This window comes from Bombina bombina, chromosome 5 (assembly GCF_027579735.1).
Source record: "Bombina bombina isolate aBomBom1 chromosome 5, aBomBom1.pri, whole genome shotgun sequence".
Lineage (NCBI taxonomy): Eukaryota > Metazoa > Chordata > Amphibia > Anura > Bombinatoridae > Bombina > Bombina bombina.
The window spans coordinates 946,703,884-946,722,308 of record NC_069503.1 but is presented as its reverse complement, the minus strand read 5'-3'; positions in this window follow the sequence as shown (position 1 = coordinate 946,722,308).

Sequence of the window (18,425 nt, the reverse complement as noted above, 5' to 3'; positions counted from 1 at the left end):
CAAGATGAAGGTCATTAAGAAAATTCAGGAGGGGCTATACGTGAATGTATTCGAACTCTCTCTAGATGCCTTTAGAGATAGGGAAAGGGCTATGGATGGCACAGGCCCTAAGAAGGTGCACAGGCCAGAGACCTATGAGGAATGGTTAAAATGCTTCAGGGTCTTTGCCACGTGTTTTGTAGATAGGTGGCCCCTGCAGAGGCACAACTAAATTCAAGTATCAGGACACCATAGAGGATATCCATTTAAGATTTAAGGAAGGGGCATGGCATGAGTACGACATGAATTTCCGTAGAAAGATGGTGGGCAACCCTTTATTGCATTTCGGCACACAGGACATGCACCTATGGTCGAAACTGGGGTTAGAAGGGGGCCCTCTATCTCCGGAAACGGTGCGACAGGGGGTGGCGCGCCTGGGCCCACGCCTAAGTAAGGATAAGGGTAAGGAGTGCTGGAAATTCCAGGACAGGCAATGTTATAGGTGGAGCAGTTGTTCCTTTCGTCACATATGCAGGTTCTGCGGTGGGCCTCATCCGGGAGCCGAATGAGGGAAAAGAAAGGAGCAGGGACAGGTCAAATCAGCTCCCAAGCCGGGAGCTGGTGTCAAGGGCCCCAACCCCTCTTAAACTGGCGGCCATGTAACCATGGCTGGCGAACTACCCAGACCGGGAAGCAGCAGGATTGCTCCGGTCGGGGTTGGAAGGGGGGTTTAGGATTCCAGTGCTAGGTAAGGTTGTGGGGGCAGAGGTACACTGGAATTTAAAAACAGCCTATGAATTCCCGCAGGTGGTCAGGGAAAAATTGGCAAAGGAGGTGGTGATGGGCAGGGTGTCAGGCCCGTTTGCAGCCCCTCAACTGGCTGACCTTGTGGTCTCCCCATTGGGGGTAATGCCTAAAAAGGAGGCTGGGAAGTTCAGGTTGATCCACCACCTGTCATTCCCAAAAGGGGGGTCGGTTAATGATGCTATTGACCCAGATCTGAGCTCGGTGCATTATCAGTCTTTCGATGATGCATTAGAGTTAGTCAGGGCTTGCGGCCCAGGGGCCTTGATGGCAAAGCTGGACATAGAGTCCGCTTTCCAACTATTGCCATTACACCCATCAGCCTTCCGGCTGATGGGGATGAAGTTTGAGGGAGCGTACTACGTGGACAGATGTTTACCAATGGGGTGCTCGCTGTCCTGTTCCCTATTCGAGTGCTTTAGCTCATTCCTCTACTGGGTGGTACAGAAAGCAACCAGGGGCCCACTATCTGGATGATTTTCTGTTGGTAGGGAGAGCAGGTTGCGCGGAGTGCGAACAGCTCATGGAGGTAATGAAGGATATGTTGGCAAGGTTTGGGGTTCTGCTGGCAGGTGACAAAACGCAAGGGCCCTGCACGTGTCTCACATTTCTAGGGATAGAGATTTATATGGTGCGGGTGGTTTGCAGGCTGCCGGAAGAGAAGGTGACACATATGTTGCAAATGGTGCAGAAGGTGAGGGGGCAGGACAGGGTTCCCATCAAGGAGGTCCAGTCACTGCTCGGACTTCTGAATTTCGCGGGGAGGGCCATCCCGATGGGCAGACTTTTCAACCACCACCTGGAGGGTCAGCTGAAGGGTCCATTGGGGCAGTTAAAGTGGGCCAGGGTTACGTCCGAGGTGAAGGAGGACCTGGATGTGTGGGCAGGGTTCCTGGTGCATTTTAATGGGGTTTGTCTCTGGAGGCACCCTCCAGTTTCAAATCAGGTGCTGCATCTCTTTACCGATGTGGCAGGCAGTTCTGGGTACGGGGCGTACTTGGATGGGGAATGGAGTGTGGCTCCATTGCCCCAGGAGTAGATAGCGGCTGGTTGTACTGGAAACCTTACCTTGTTGGAACTTTTTCCGATTGTGGTAGCCATAGAGATTTGGGGTAGGCAGCTCGCTAATAGGTCGGTGGTATTCTGGACGGACAATATGAGTGTGGTGTACGCCATTAACAAATTGTCCGCGTCCTCACCAGGGGTGGTGTATTATTTGAGGCATTTGGTGTTGCGCTGCCTGCAGCTCAACATTAGTTTCACCGCCAAACACTTCCCGGGAGTGCAGAACGTTATCGCCGATGCACTCTCTCAATTTAATTGGGAGCAGTTTAGGAAGGCAGCACCCAGGGCGGCAAAAGAGGGTTTAACGTGCCCACCTTTTCTTTGGCAGCTGTTGAAGGTTGGGAAAGCATCCTCCCCTTAATTAGGGCATCATTGGCGCCGAAGACTTGGTCCGCTTACTTGAGCCATTAGAGAAAATGGGAAGCATTCTGTCAGCAGAAAGGTGTGCAGGTACAGATGGCTTCACAGGTGCAGGTGCTGGAATGGTTAGAGTTTTTGAGGCAGGAAGGGATTAGTAGATTAGGTGCGGGAGGTACATTTTCCGCAATAGCATACTTCAACAAAGTGTTGGGGTATGTTGACCACTCAAGAGCATTTTTGGTCAGGCAGGTGCTGAAGGGGTGGGGTAGGTTAGACCCCCGTCCGAATGATCGGAGGGAACCTACCACTCCACTTCATCTGCGACAGTTGGCAGCGGAGCTGAACTCGGTGTGCACAATGGAGTATAAAAAATTACTTCTCAGGGCGGCTTTTGCTTTAGCATTTGCAGGGGCGCTTCACTTGGGCGAGTTGGTGTCTTCGTCCAAGGCAAATGGGACGGGGGGTATACAGGCGGATCACTTCCGGTCAGCGGATGGGGGTTTGCTCTTATTGGTGCCCAGGTCAAAGACGGACCAGGAGGACAAAGGGTCTTGGTTGCCACTCACTAAGCATGATTTTGTGGAATGTTGTCCCGTGCTCTGCGTGGAAAACTTCAGCAAAGTGAGGCCCAGGGGTCCTCAACAATTTCTTGTTCATGAGGATGGTAGCGCATTGTCAGTATTCCAGTTCCATAGGGTCCTCGCTAAGGGTGAAGAAAGGGCGGGGTTGGACCCTAAACGTATCGCTCCGCATTCATTTAGGATCAGAGCTGCTACCAGTGTGGCGGGAAGAGGCGCTTCCTCATAGGAAATTAAGCGCATAGGGCAATGGAAGTCGGCCCGTTATAAAACGTACATCAGGCCAACGAAAGACATATAAAAAAAAAAATTAGAGGGAGCACGGGGCTGTTCTATGACTTACAAATCTTCGCGTTGGGGAAGGTTTGTTTAGGGAAGCTCTGGTGTGGGGTTGAAACACATGGGGTCTTTCAGTAGGGAGGGCTGGCAAAAGGGTTAATGTGGTTTACTGATGTTTTGCCAGGTACGTTAGGTGAGATTTCCCCTCCAGTTTGTGTGTGGATAGTAGGCCACTCTTACATCCATTGGGCGTCCATCAGGGCGTTGCAGTCTCCAGAAGGTCAGCAGCTTGGATTCTCAACCTCCAGGGCCAACTTCCGCTGGTTAGGGTGCAGGGGCCTTATATGGGCAGATTTGCCAGCTCTTTTGCAAGAGGCACACAGGAGGTGGGAGCAGCCTAACGTTATAGTGCTGCACCTTGGGGGAATGACTTGGATTCAGTACCCGCTTTGGACCTCATTAAGAGAATGGCAGCTGATTTGAAGTGGGTGCACACATGGCTCAGGGATGTGAGGATTGGATGGTCCAATGTGGTTGCTCGACTGCAGTGGAGGTATATAGTGACCCAGAAAGCAGCCTACAATGTGAGGGAAAAGGTCAACAAAGAGATGGGTAGGACGGTCACGGCCCTGGGGGGCTTCGTAATCAGACACGAGGCAATTACAGCCGACAAAACGGACCTATTTCGCCCTGATGGTGTCCACCTAACGGACGTTGGGTTGGACTTGTTCTTAAAGGACATCAGAAGGGCGCTGTTAAGTGTAGTTTAAGGGATCACATGGGTTGTGTGTCTATGAAATTCTCTTAGGACAGTAAAAAAAAAAAAATATGATGTTACTATTATAATGTAGATAATAGGTGCCGGTTGGCTTGATGTGGCGGCAAGAGTATGCCTGGCTCTTGTGGCGGGTGGTCAGGGCCCTGGGGAGCGGGCACGGCAAGAGAAGAGTGACAGTCTAAAAAGGGGGAGGGGATATCCCCGCTAGGCGTCAGCCTAGGGGTCCTCTCCCTTGCGGATGCAGGCCGAAGATCTCTAAACATCACAGCTCTCTCTTTGTGCCAGTGAGCATGACAGCCGGGTGTCATGCTGCAAACATCAAAAGGGGCCCTGGCCATCTGCTAGTAGGGGTTAGGATAGGGTGAGATGCCGCCACCAATTTGTTTATGAAGAACTTGTTTTCAAGTTTAAAGTTAAGATGTCTGAGTGCCTAAGAATAATGATAAAGAATATTTAGGCACTAGTTAATCGTTTATTTAATAAATGTGACCGTGACCGGTCTTTTCCCAAGGTTGTTGTCTTGTCTTATTTTTATCTAAGGTACTACAGTACATAGGACGAAATAGATGGTTTATACCTTATGATAGTGGAGGGCCCTCTAGTGGGGCTGGAACAACATTAAGGGATTACCAGCTTGAAGTCTGGAGGATGATAGCATGTGTTGTTACAATGTTGCAGGTGTGGAGGCGGGTGTTTGTGCTTACCTTTATAGGGTCCTGCAGCAGTGTATCCGGCCTCTTCCTGTTCCAGACTTCAAGGAGAAAGTTTCCCTGCCCGCCCGTCCGTCCCTGGAGAAGAAGAGGGTGTTGGCAACGATGCGGCTGAGCGAGGGTGAGTTTAGCCCGTCTGGGGTAGGTTTAATTGAGCTAGCCTTAGTAAGCCCGGACTGTTAATATAGCCACCCACCCCTATCAGGAGGGTTGTATGATTCGATTGACAGGGGCCGCCTTACAGGGTTGGGCGGAGATGCCCTAGCAGGTGGGTGGTCAGGGCCCTGGGGAGCGGGCACAGAGAGAGAAGAGTGACGGTATAAAAAAGGGGAGGGGATACGCCCTGCTAGGCGCCGGAATATGGGTCCTCTCTTTTGTGGATGCAGGCTGAAGATCTCTAAACATCACAGCTCTCTTTTTTTGCCAGTGGGCATGACAGCCGGGTGTCACGCTGCAAACATTGAAAGGGGCCCTGGCCATCTGCTAGTAGGGGTTAGGTTAGGGTGAGATGCCGGCACCAATTTGTTTACGACAAACGTGTTTTCAAGTTTAAAGTTAAGATGTCTGAGTGCCTAATAATAATGATAATAATGATAAAGAATATTTAGGCACTAGTTAGTTATTTAATAAACGTGACCGTGACCAGTCTTTTCCCAAGGTTGTTGTCTTGTCTTATTTTTATCTAAGGTACTACAGTACGTAGGATGGAATAGATGATTTATACCTTAAGACCACAATGCCATGTTAGTGCTGTTTTTAATCTAACACCCCACATCCCCTCACTTTAACCCTTTATACCTGCTTCGTGCAAATAAAAAAAAAAGTTATTTTTTTTTATTTTTTTAAAGGAACTGTGCACTTTATATGGGAGCAACTGGGGAACATTTTTTGACGAGCTTTCTGTATCATTAACCAGCCACTTGTAATGGTTGGTTATTTAACGTGCGCGCGTAAAATGTCAAATTGTACCCTTTACGGGTGCACATTAAATAAGCCCTCCACTTGTAATCTAGCCCTTTATCATTTGTGCATTAGGGGCGCGATCCGATATACAGCGTAGTTTTTAGCGCAAGTGAGGAAACCCGCGCCGCCCCATAATTTCACCTCGCACATCGGGGTATTACATATACCCCGCCGGCAGTTCCTAAAGTGCCGTAAGTCGATAAACTAGCGATGTCCAGAAATAAGCGTAAGTACAAATTTCTGGAGTCGCTAGTGACTTACGGCACTTTAGAAACTGCCGGTGTCTAAGAAAACTAACTAAAATTTTAAATCTCCCGTAACTGTCTAACACGCCTCCCAAAAATAAGCCCGACACGTATACCCCTATATACTCAATCCCCCCTCTCACTCCTAATAATAAATGTATTAACCCCTAAACCGCCATAGCCCACACTGCAAGTAATAACTAAATTATTAACCCCTAAACTGCCATAGCCCACACCACAATAAACCTATTCTATTATTAACCCCTAAACCGCCATAGCCCACATAGCCTATTAAATCTATTAACCCCTAATCTGCCGCTGCCAATGTCGCCGTCACTTTAATAAAGTGATTAACCCCTAAACCTAAGTCTAACCCTAACACCCCCCTAACTTAAATATTATTTAAATAAATCTAAATAATATTACTATTATTAACTAAAGTATTCCTATTTAAAACTAAATACTTACCTATAAAATAAACCCTAAGATAGCTACAATATAATTAATAATTACATTGTAGCTATTTTAGGATTTATTTTTATTTTACAGGCAACTTTGTATTTATTTTGACTAGGTACAATAGCCATTAAATAGTTAATAACTATTTAATAGCTACCTAGTTAAAATAATTTCAAAATTACCTGTAAAATAAATCCTAACCTAAGTTACAAATACACCTAACACTACACTATCATTAAATAAATGTAATTAATTAACTACAATTAGCTAAAATTAAATACAATTAAATAAACTAAAGTACCAAAAAAAACAAACACTAAATTACAGAAAAAAATTACAAAAAGTTTAAACTAATTACACCTAATCTAAGCCCCCTAATAAATTAAAAAGCCCCCCAAAATAATAAAATGCCCTAACCTATACTAAATTACAAATAGCCCTTAAAAGGGCCTTTTTTGTGGGGCATTGCCCCAAAGTAATCCGCTCTTTTACCTGTAAAAAAATAAATACAACCCCCCCAACATTACAACCCACCACCCACACACCCCTGCTCTAAAACCCACCCAATCCCCCCTTAAAAAAACCTAACACTACCCCATTGAAGATCACCCTACCTTGAGCCGTCTTCACCCAGCCGGGCACAAGTGGTCATCTGATCCGGGCACAAGTCTTCATCCGATGGGGCAGAAGAGGACATCCAGACCGGCAGAAGTCTTCATCCTATCCGGGCAGAAGAGGACATCCGGACCGGCAGAAGGCTTCATCCAAGCGGCATCTTCTATCTTCATCCATCCGACGAGGAGCGGCTCCATCTTGAAGACATCCGGCGCTGAACATCCTTCCAGCACGACAGACTAACGACGAATGACGGTTCCGTTAAATGATGTCATCCAAAATGGCGTCCCTTGAATTCTGATTGGCTGATAGGATTCTATCAGCCACTCGGAATTAAGGTAGGAAAAATCTGTTTGGTTGATTTAATCAGCCAATCGGATTGAAGTTCAATCTGATTGGCTGATTGGATCAGCCAATAGAATTGACCTTGCATTCTTTTGGCTGATCCAATCAGCCAATCGGATTGAACTTCAATCTGATTAGCTGATTAAATCAGCCAATCTGATTTTTCCTACCTTAATTCCGATTGGCTGATAGAATCCTATCAGCCAATCGGAATTCGAGGGACGCCATCTTGGATGACGTAATTTAAAGGAACCATCATTCGTCATGAGTCTGTCGTGCTGGAAGGATGCTCCGCACCTGATGTCTTCAAGATGGAGCCGCTCCTCGTCGGATGGATGAAGATAGAAGATGCCGCTTGGATGAAGCCTTCTGCCAGTCCGGATGTCCTCTTCTGCCCGGATAGGATGAAGACTTCTGCCGGTCTGGATGTCCTCTTCTGCCCCATCGGATGAAGACTTGTGCCCGGATCGGATGACCACTTGTGCCCGGCTGGGTGAAGACGGCTCAAGGTAGGGTGATCTTCAATGGGGTAGTGTTAGGTTTTTTTAAGGAGGGATTGGGTGGGTTTTAGAGTAGGGGTGTGTGGGTGGTGGGTTGTAATGTTGGGGGGGTATTGTAAAAAAAAATTCAGGTAAAAGAGCTGATTACTTTGGGGCAATGCCCCGCAAAAGGCCCTTTTAAGGGCTATTTGTAATTTAGTATAGGGTAGGGCATTTTATTATTTTGGGGGGATTTTTTATTTTATTAGGGGGCTTAGATTAGGTGTAATTAGTTTAAACTTCTTGTAATTTTTTTTCTGTAATTTAGTGTTTTTTTTTTTTGGTACTTTAGTTTAGTTTATTTAATTGCATTTAATTTTAGCTAATTGCAGTTAATTAATTTAATTTATTTAATATAGTGTAGTGTTAGGTGTATTTGTAACTTAGGTTAGGATTTATTTTACAGGTAGTTTTGTAATTATTTAACTAGGTAGCTATTAAATAGTTATTAACTATTTAATGGCTATTGTACCTAGTTAAAATAAATACAAAGTTGCCTGTAAAATAAAAATAAATCCTAAAATAGCTACAATGTAATTATTAATTATATTGTAGCTATTTTTTTATTTTATAGGTAAGTATTTAGTTTTAAATAGGAATACTTTAGTTAATAATAGTAATATTATTTAGATTTATTTAAATAATAATTAAGTTAGGGGGGTGTTAGGGTTAGACTTAGGTTTAGGGGTTAATCACTTTATTATAGTGGCGGCGACGTTGGCGGCGACGTTGGCGGCGACAGATTAGGGGTTAATAGATTTAATAGGCTATGTGGGCTATGGCGGTTTAGGGGTTAATAATAGAATAGGTTTATTGCGGTGTGGGCTATGGCGGTTTAGGGGTTAATACACTTTTTAGTTATTGCGGTGGGGGATTGCGGTTGACAGGTAGATAGACATTGCGCATGCATTAGGTGTTAGTTGTTTTTTTTGCAGGCATTTTAGGGAGTTACGGTGCTCCAATACTCAGCGCAAGGCCTGCTACGGCTGCATTTTATGGCAAGGTGAAAATGGAGTAAGAATTCTCCATTTTCGCAACGTAAGGCCTTGCGCTGGATATTGGATACCGATTTACAACGCGGTCCCATGTTAGCTTATGGGAGTAAAAATTGCGAGCGATGGGTGAAATATACGTGCCGCATTTATATGCGGCGCTGTATATTGGATACCAAACCCGCGCAAAAAACGGCGTCACCAGCTTTTGCGTGCAACGCTGCATATTGGATGGGGCACTAGCTCGCAACTTGTGACTAGTGTATTTTTAACCTGTAATGTGTATATTTCACGATTATAGAAATGAGTTTTAATATCTCATTAATTTTATGATCAATAGTTTTATAATCACAATACTTACAGCAATATAAATGTAACGTTTATTTCAATAGCAAAGCCCTATATACTCTGTGCTATTTTGGCACAGCATATTTTTTTATTAATTATATGATCGATAGTTTTATAATTACAATACTTACAGAAATATAAATGTGATGTTTATTTCAATAGCAAAGCCCTATATACTCTGTGCTATTTCGGCACAGCATTTTATTTGTTAAATTATAATCACATTACACAAAGAAACAGACTCTTGATTATTTTTAGATTCAGGTGATGTGTTAACAAATATGCTCTTTATGCTTGCTTCAGTAGCGATTATTTATATTTTATATGTTTCTATGTCCTTTAAGCCTACATAGAAGCTAAGCTAAAATAATAATAATATGTATAAAGAATTTTAACCCCCCAAAATATAAGCAAAATTGTTGAAGGGCATTTATAATAAAAAATTTATTTACAGCAAAAAAGAACAAAAAACCTTTATATACACGGGTGTTTGCACTCAAATTAGAGATTATTGCTCGTATTATGAGTTAAAAGTAAACACGATTGCTTGAGCGCAATCTTAATTTATGCTAGAATGATTACCGTATCCTTAGAGCTCTGGTTAACTGTTACGCAAAACTAAAAAGTGTCACAAAACATCAAAAATACATTACAAAGTACAGTTACACTCTTAATAACCCCATCTAATAAAAAATATTAAAAACAATATTGCACAAGAAAAGTTAAAAGGGCTCAAAGATATCAGGTGTCAGGTGAAAAAAAGGCAGGCAAAGGGATTTAAAATAGAGATACATACATATAGATCTCTCTCTCTCTCTCTCTCTCTCTCTCTCTCTCTCTATATATATATATATATATATATATATATATATATATATATATATATATATATATATATATATATATATGTCTATATATGTGTACATATGCATTTATGTATTTATATGTGTATATATGTATTTGCAGATATATATATACACATCTAAACAAATAAATACAATTCTATACATAAATAAACATATATACAAGTGCATTGGAGGCATTTGCAGTTATGTAGATGAAAACATGTAAAAACATATTCATGCAATATTAATATTTAATAGACTGTTATAGTTTATATTTACTGTATAGATTTTAAATTCTAATGTTCTGCACATAGCAGAATATGTTCTATGAATTTTTAAATAGATATTCCTATACATAACTGTATATATCTATACCTATATATAATCATATATATATATATATATATATATATATATATATATATATATATATATATATATATATATATATATAGTACAGATGAAGCTTGCACTCTCTGGATTTTCAAAAAAGGTGCTTTATTTAGCAAAAAATGTGACGTTTCGGGGATCAATCACCCCTTCATCAGACCAAAGGTATAAATATGTATTGTACCAAAATACAATCAGATGTATGTAGAAATATGTCTTTATGAATAAATAGAATATATTCTAGTATATGGAGAACAATCGAATGTGAAATATTCATATTTTCATGTTGGGTTAGTGCACATGAGAATATGCAATCAAGTTTGCGCAAGAGTAGGATGTTAGGTTTTTTCAACTTTTTTCCTCCCATTGACTTCTAAGGGGGAATACGTGAACGTTTATTCGATATTCTAACTTCGGACTTTTAGCAATCATTGGGTTAGCGCGCAAGCAAAAATAGTTTACTTTCAATAATATGAGTGAAACCCAAGGATCGCAAAAAGCTTACTTCTGGTGCAATTGACCCTCGAGCGGAAGCATTTATTAGTAATTCACTGGTAATCTGGCCCTAAATGGTTTAATAGATTAAATGCAAAATCATTTGTTAGTGAAACCAACCAGAGACTATAGCATATATGAAACAACCAAAGCATGATATCCGGCTGTTCTTTCTCTAAATTAAATACTAAGGGGGAGATTTACCAAGCAGCGGATGCTGCTATCTCCCCCATAGTTTCCGGATCACCGGAAACTGTAGTTAAGAAGTAGCGGTCGTAAGACGTTAGATGTCTTCCAGGACTGGGAGACTTAGGCTGACTAAAGGGCCTTGTTGGCTGAATTACAGTTGTTATGTGGATAGAAGCATGATAGGTGGAGGCAGAGTCAAAGGTGTTTATTGGGTCATGGGTGGAGTTGTTATGGGCCAAGAGTAAAGCTAAAGAAGTTCCTTTACACTTTCAAAATCTTGGTATTGATAAAGGGAAAGCTGTGGGAGGAAGAGCAAGGAAGAGTTCCCAGACCATGATAACTGTACATGCTGGATGGCTGGGAGATGGTTAAATGTCTGAACCAAGGAAGTATTAATTTGCTTGATCTTGTAAGGCTTTGATCTTGGTATTGTAGGCATTGAACTCCAAAAAGATCAGGGCAGTAGAGTAGATAAATATTAAAGTTGCATCAAAGTTTGTTTTATTTCTAAAAAGTTTGCAAATTATAATGTTGTACTTACTTTTTCTCAAGCCCTTAAGGTGGCCCCTCCATTCTTCACAATATTTTTTCCCTTTTTCTACATGTAGTGATGCAGTCAATCAAACAACATATTTTTGGCTTTGTTTACTTGAATGTGCTCCCACAATTGTATAGTTACTTGCTACTAAACTAATGTTCAAGTCCATGAGGCCTATTTATCAAGCCGTCAACCGCAAATACGCTGGAATTCCACAACGTAATTGTGGAGAGCCTGATTCCCCTTAATTATCAAACCCTACAGACCGGCAAAAGTAGAATTTTGTGATGTAACATACGATCCGCCGGTCAAAGTCCGACACAGATCGATGCTTACTTCATTACAGATGTTCCGAATGCAAATTCTGCACTATCTGACTACTTTATCTAGTTATCAAATTTCTACCAGGTACGCTCGGAACTATTCCGGCCCAGCATACCTGGTTTTCAATCAGCCGCCCTGGAGGTGGCGGATGCCATAGGAATTAATGGGAGTCTGAAAGAAGCGAAAGCTTATGTTTGATGCTGCCTGATATCCCATTGATTCCTATGAGAGAATAAAAGTTAAGTTTACAGCTAACACCCTAACATGTACCCCGAGTCTAAACACCCCTAATCTGCCGCCCCCAACACCGCCGCCGCCTACATTATACTTATTAACCCCAAATCTGCCCCCCAACACCGCTACCACCTACATTATACTTATTAACCCCTAATCTGCCCCCCTACACCACTGCCACCTACATTATGTTATTAACCCCTAATCTGCCGTCCCCAACGTCGCCGCCACTATATTAAATTTATTAACCCCTAAACCTAAGTCTGACCCTAACACCCCCTAACTTAAATCTAATTTAAATGAATATCAATAAAATTACTATCATTAACTAAATTATTCCTATTTAAAACTGAATACTTAACTAAAAAATAAACCCTAAGGCCTAGATTTGGAGTTTTGTCGGTAAGGACCCGCGTAGCTAACGCCGGCTTTTTTCTGGCCGCACCATAAAAATAACTCTGGTATTGAGAGTCCACATAAAGGCTGCGTTAGGCTCCAAAAAAGGAGCGTAGAGCATTTTTAACGCAGCTTCAGCTCTCAATACCAGAGTTGCTTACGCAAGCGGCCAGCCTCAAAAACGTGCTCGTGCGCGATTCCCCCATAGAAAACAATGGGGCTGTTTGAGCTGAAAAAAAACCTAACACCTGCAAAAAAGCCGCGTTCAGCTCTTAACGCAGCCCCATTGTTTGCTATGCGGAAACACCTCCTAAGTCTGCACCTAACACCCTAACATGTACCCCGAGTCTAAAAACCCCTAACCTTACACTTATTAACCCCTAATCTGCTGTCCCCGCTATCGCTGACACCTGCATTTTATTTTTAACCCCTAATCTGCCGCTCCGTAAACCGCCGCTACTTACATTATCCTTATGTACCCCTAATCTGCTGCCCCTAACACCGCCGACCCCTATATTATATTTATTAACCCCTAATCTGCCCCCCACAACGTCGCCTCCACCTGCCTACACTTATTAACCCCTAATCTGCCGACCGGACCGCACCGCTATTATTATAAAGTTATTAACCCCTAATCCGCCTCACTAACCCTATAATAAATAGTATTAACCCCTAATCTGCCCTCCCTAACATCGCCGACACCTAACTTCAAACATTAACCCCTAATCTGCCGACTGGAGCTCACCGCTATTCTAATAAATGTATTAACCCCTAAAGCTAAGTCTAACCCTAACACTAACACCCCCTAAGTTAAATATAATTTTATTCTAACGAAATAAATTAACTCTTATTAAATAAATTATTCCTATTTAAAGCTAAATACTTACCTGTAAAATAAATCCTAATATAGCTACAATATAAATTATAATTACATTGTAGCTATTTTAGGATTAATATTTATTTTACAGGCAACTTTGTAATTATTTTAACCAGGTACAATAGCTATTAAATAGTTAAGAACTATTTAATAGTTACCTAGTTAAAATAATTACAAAATTACCTGTAAAAGAAATCCTAACCTAAGTTACAATTAAAACTAACACTATACTATCATTAAATTAATTAAATAAAATACCTACAATTACCTACAATTAAACCTAACACTACACTATCAATACATTAATTAAATACAATACCTACAAATAAATACATTTAAATAAACTAACTAAAGTACAAAAAATAAAAAAGAACTAAGTTACAAAAAATAAAAAAATATTTACAAACATAAGAAAAATATTACAACAATTTTAAACTAATTACACCTACTCTAAGCCCCCTAATAAAATAACAAAGCCCCCCAAAATAAAAAAATGCCCTACCCTATTCTAAATTACTAAAGTTCAAAGCTCTTTTACCTTACCAGCCCTGAACAGGGCCCTTTGCAGGGCATGCCCCAAGAAGTTCAGCTCTTTTGCCTATAAAAAAAACCATACAATACCCCCCCAATCGGATTGAACTTGATTCTGATTGGCTGATTCCATCAGCCAATCAGAATATTCCTACCTTAATTCCGATTGGCTGATAGAATCCTATAAGCCAATCGGAATTGGAGGGACGCCATCTTGGATGACGTCATTTAAAGGAACCGTCATTCGTCGTTCAGTCGTCGGCCAGGGTGGATGTTCCGCGTCGGAGGTCTTCAGGATCCTGCCGCTCCGCTCTGGATGGATGACCATAGAAGATCTCGCTTGGATGAAGACTTCAATCGGATGGAAGACCTCTTCTGCCCCGCTTGGATGAAGACTTCAGCCGGATCATGGACCTCTTCAGCCCCCCCGCTTGGGCTTGGATCAGGACATCGGAGGAGCTCTTCTGGACCGATCGGTGAACCTAGCAGGGTGAAGACAAGGTAGGAAGATCTTCAGGGGCTTAGTGTTAGGTTTATTTAAGGGGGGTTTGGGTTAGATTAGGGGTATGTGGGTGGTGGGTTGTAATGTTGGGGGGGGGGTATTGTATGGTTTTTTTTACAGGCAAAAGAGCTGAACTTCTTGGGGCATGCCCCGCAAAGGGCTCTGTTCAGGGCTGGTAAGGTAAAAGAGCTTTGAACTTTAGTAATTTAGAATAGGGTAGGGCATTTTTTTATTTTGGGGGGCTTTGTTATTTTATTAGGGGGCTTAGAGTAGGTGTAATTAGTTTAAAATTGTTGTAATATTTTTCTTATGTTTGTAAATATTTTTTTATTTTTTTGTAACTTAGTTCTTTTTTATTTTTTGTACTTTAGATAGTTTATTTCATTGTAGTTATTTGTAGGTATTGTATTTAATTTATTTATTGATAGTGTAGTGTTCGGTTTAATTGTAGATAATTATAGGTATTTTATTTAATTAATTTATTGATAGTGTAGTGGTAGGTTTAATTGTAACTTAGGTTAGGATTTATTTTACAGGTAAATTTGTAATTATTTTAACTATTTTAGCTATTAAATAGCTCTTAACTATTAAATAGCTATTGTACCTGGTTAAAATAAATACAAAGTTACCTGTAAAATAAATATTAATCCTAAAATAGCTACAATGTAATTATAATTTATATTGTAGCTATATTAGGATTTATTTTACAGGTAAGTATTTAGCTTTAAATAGGAATAATTTATTTAATAAGAGTTAATTAATTTCGTTAGATTAAAATTATATTTAATTTAGGGGGGTGTTAGTGTTAGGGTTAGACTTAGCTTTAGGGGTTAATACATTTATTAGAATAGCGGTGAGCTCCGGTCGGCAGATTAGGGGTTAATAATTGAAGTTAGGTGTCGGCGATGTTAGGGAGGGCAGATTAGGGGTTAATACTATTTATTATAGGGTTAGTGAGGTGGATTAGGGGTTAATAACTTTATTATAGTAGCGGTGCGGTCTGCTCGGCAGATTAGGGGTTAATAAGTGTAGGCAGGTGGAGGCGACGTTGAGGGGAGCAGATTAGGGGTTAATATATATAATATAGGGGTCGGCGGTGTTAGGGGCAGCAGATTAGGGGTACATAAGTATAACGTAGGTGGCGGCGCTTTGCGGTAGGCAGATTAGGGGTTAATTATTGTAGGTAGCTGGCTGCGACGTTGTGGGGGGCAGGTTAGGGGTTAATAAATATAATATAGGGGTCGGCGGTGTTAGGGGCAGCAGATTAGGGGTACATAAGTATAACGTAGGTGGCGGTCGGCGGATTAGGGGTTAAAAAAATTGAATCGAGTGGCGGCGATGTGGGGGGACCTCGGTTTAGGGGTACATAGGTAGTTTATGGGTGTTAGTGTACTTTAGAGTACAGTAGTTAAGAGCTTTATGAACCGGCGTTAGCCCAGAAAGCTCTTAACTACTGACTTTTTTCTTGCGGCTGGAGTTTTGTCGTTAGAATTCTAACGCTCACTTCAGACACGACTCTAAATACCGGAGTTAGAAAAATCCCATTGAAAAGATAGGATACGCAATTGACGTAAGGGGATCTGCGGTATGGAAAAGTCGCGGCTGAAAAGTGAGCGTTAGACCCTATTTTGAGTGACTCCAAATACCGGAGGTAGCCTAAAACCAGCGTTAGGAGCCTCTAACGCTGGTTTTCACGGCTAACGCCAAACTCCAAATCTAGGCCTAAGATAGCTACAATATAACTAATAGTTACATTGTATCTAGCTTAGGGTTTATTTTTATTTTACAGGCAAGTTTGTATTTATTTTAACTAGGTAGAATAGTTATTAAATAGTTATTAACTATTTAATAACTACCTAGCTAAAATAAATACAAATTTACCTGTAAAATAAAACCTAACCTAAGATACAATTACACCTAACACTATACTACAATTAAATACAATTAAATAAATTACATACAATTAACTAAATTATAAACAATTATCTAAAGTACAAAAAAAACACTAAATTACAGAAAATAATAAACAAATTACTGAAATTTAAACTAATTACACCTAATCTAAGAGCCCTATCAAAATAAAAAAGCCCCCCCAAAATAAAAAAAAACCTAGCCTAAACTAAACTACCAATAGCCCTTTAAATGGCCTTTTGTGGGGCATTGTCCCAAAGTAATCAGCTCTTTTACCTGTAAAAAAAAAATACAAACAACCCCCCAACAGTAAAATCCACCACCCACACAACCAACCCCCCCAAAAAAATACTAACTAAAAAAACCTAAGCTCCCCATTGCCCTGAAAATGGCATTTGGATGGGCATTGCCCTTAAAAGGGCAGTTAGCTCTTTTGCAGGCCCAAGCCCTAACCTAAAAATAAAATCCACCCAATACACCCTCAAAAAAACCTAACACTAAATCCCTGAAGATCGACTTACTGGGAGACGTCTTCATCCAAGCCTAGAATGTGAGCTCAATCCTATTGGCTGTTCCAATCAGCCAATAGGATTTTTTCTACCTTAATTCCGATTGGCTGATAGAATTCTATCAGCCAATCGGAATCTAAGGGACGCCATCTTGGATGACGTCACTTAAAGGAACCTTCATTCGTCGGCCGAAGAGGATGCTCCGCGTCGGATGTCTTGAAGATGGTCCCGCTCCGCGCCGGATGGATGACGATAGAAGATGCCATCTGAATGAAGACTTCTGCTGTCTGGAGGACCACTTCTGCCCGGCTTTATGAAGATGTCTCCCAGTAAGTCGATCTTCAGGGGGTTAGTGTTAGGTTTATTAAGGGTGTATTGGGTGGGTTTTATTTTTAGGTTAATACTTTGGGCGGCAAAAGAGCTAACTGCCCTTTTAAGGGCAATGCCCATCCAAATGCCCTTTTCAGGGCAATAGGGAGCTTAGGTTTTTTTAGTTAGTATTATTTTTGGGGGGTTGGTTGTGTGGGTGGTGGGTTTTACTGTTGGGGGGGTTGTTTGTATTTTTTTTTACAGGTAAAAGAGCTGATTACTTTGGGGCAATGCCCCACAAAAGGGTTTTTTATTTTGGGGGGCTTTTTTTATTTTGATAGGGCTCTTAGATTAGGTGTAATTAGTTTAAATTTCTGTAATTTGTTTATTATTTTCCGTAATTTAGTGTTTGTTTGTTTTTGTACTTTAGATAATTGTTTATAATTTAGTTAATTTTATGTAATGTATTTAATTGTATTTAATTGTATTTAATGTAGGGAATTTATTTAATTGTAGTGTAGTGTTAGGTGTAATTGTAACTTAGGTTAGGTTTTATTTTACAGGTAAATTTGTATTTATTTTAGCTAGGTAGTTATTAAATAGTTAATAACTATTTAATAACTCTTCTACCTAGTTAAAATAAATACAAACTTGCCTGTAAAATAAAAATAAACCCTAAGCTAGCTACAATGTAACTATTAGTTATATTGTAGCTATCTTAGGGTTTATTTTATAGGTATTTAGTTTTAAATAGGAATAATTTAGTTAATAATAGTAATTTTATTCATATTTATTTAAATTAGATTTAAGTTAGGGGGTGTTAGGTTTAGGTTTAGGTTTAGGGGTTAATAAATTTAATATAGTGGCGGCGACGTTGGGGACGGCAGATTAGGGGTTAATAAGTGTTATGTTGGTGGCAGTGGTGTAGGGGGACAGATTAGGGGTTAATAACATAATGTAGGTGGCGGTGGGCTCTGGGAGCGGCAGGATAGGGGATAATAACTTTATTAGAGTGGTGGTGGGCTCCGGGAGCGGCGGTTTAGGGGTTAACAACTTTATTAGAGTGTCATGGGCTCCGGGAGCGGCGGTTTAGGGGTTAATAACTTTATTAGAGTGGCGGTGGGCTCCAGGAGCTGCGGTTTAGGGGTTAATAACTTTATTAGAGTGGCAGTGGGCTCCTTGAGCGGCGGTTTAGGGTTTAATAACTTTATTAGAGTGGCGGTGGGATCCAAGAGCGGTGGTTTAGGGGTTAATAACTTTATTAGAGTGGCGGTGGGCTCCAGGAGCGGCGGTTTAGGGGTTAATAAGTTTATTTA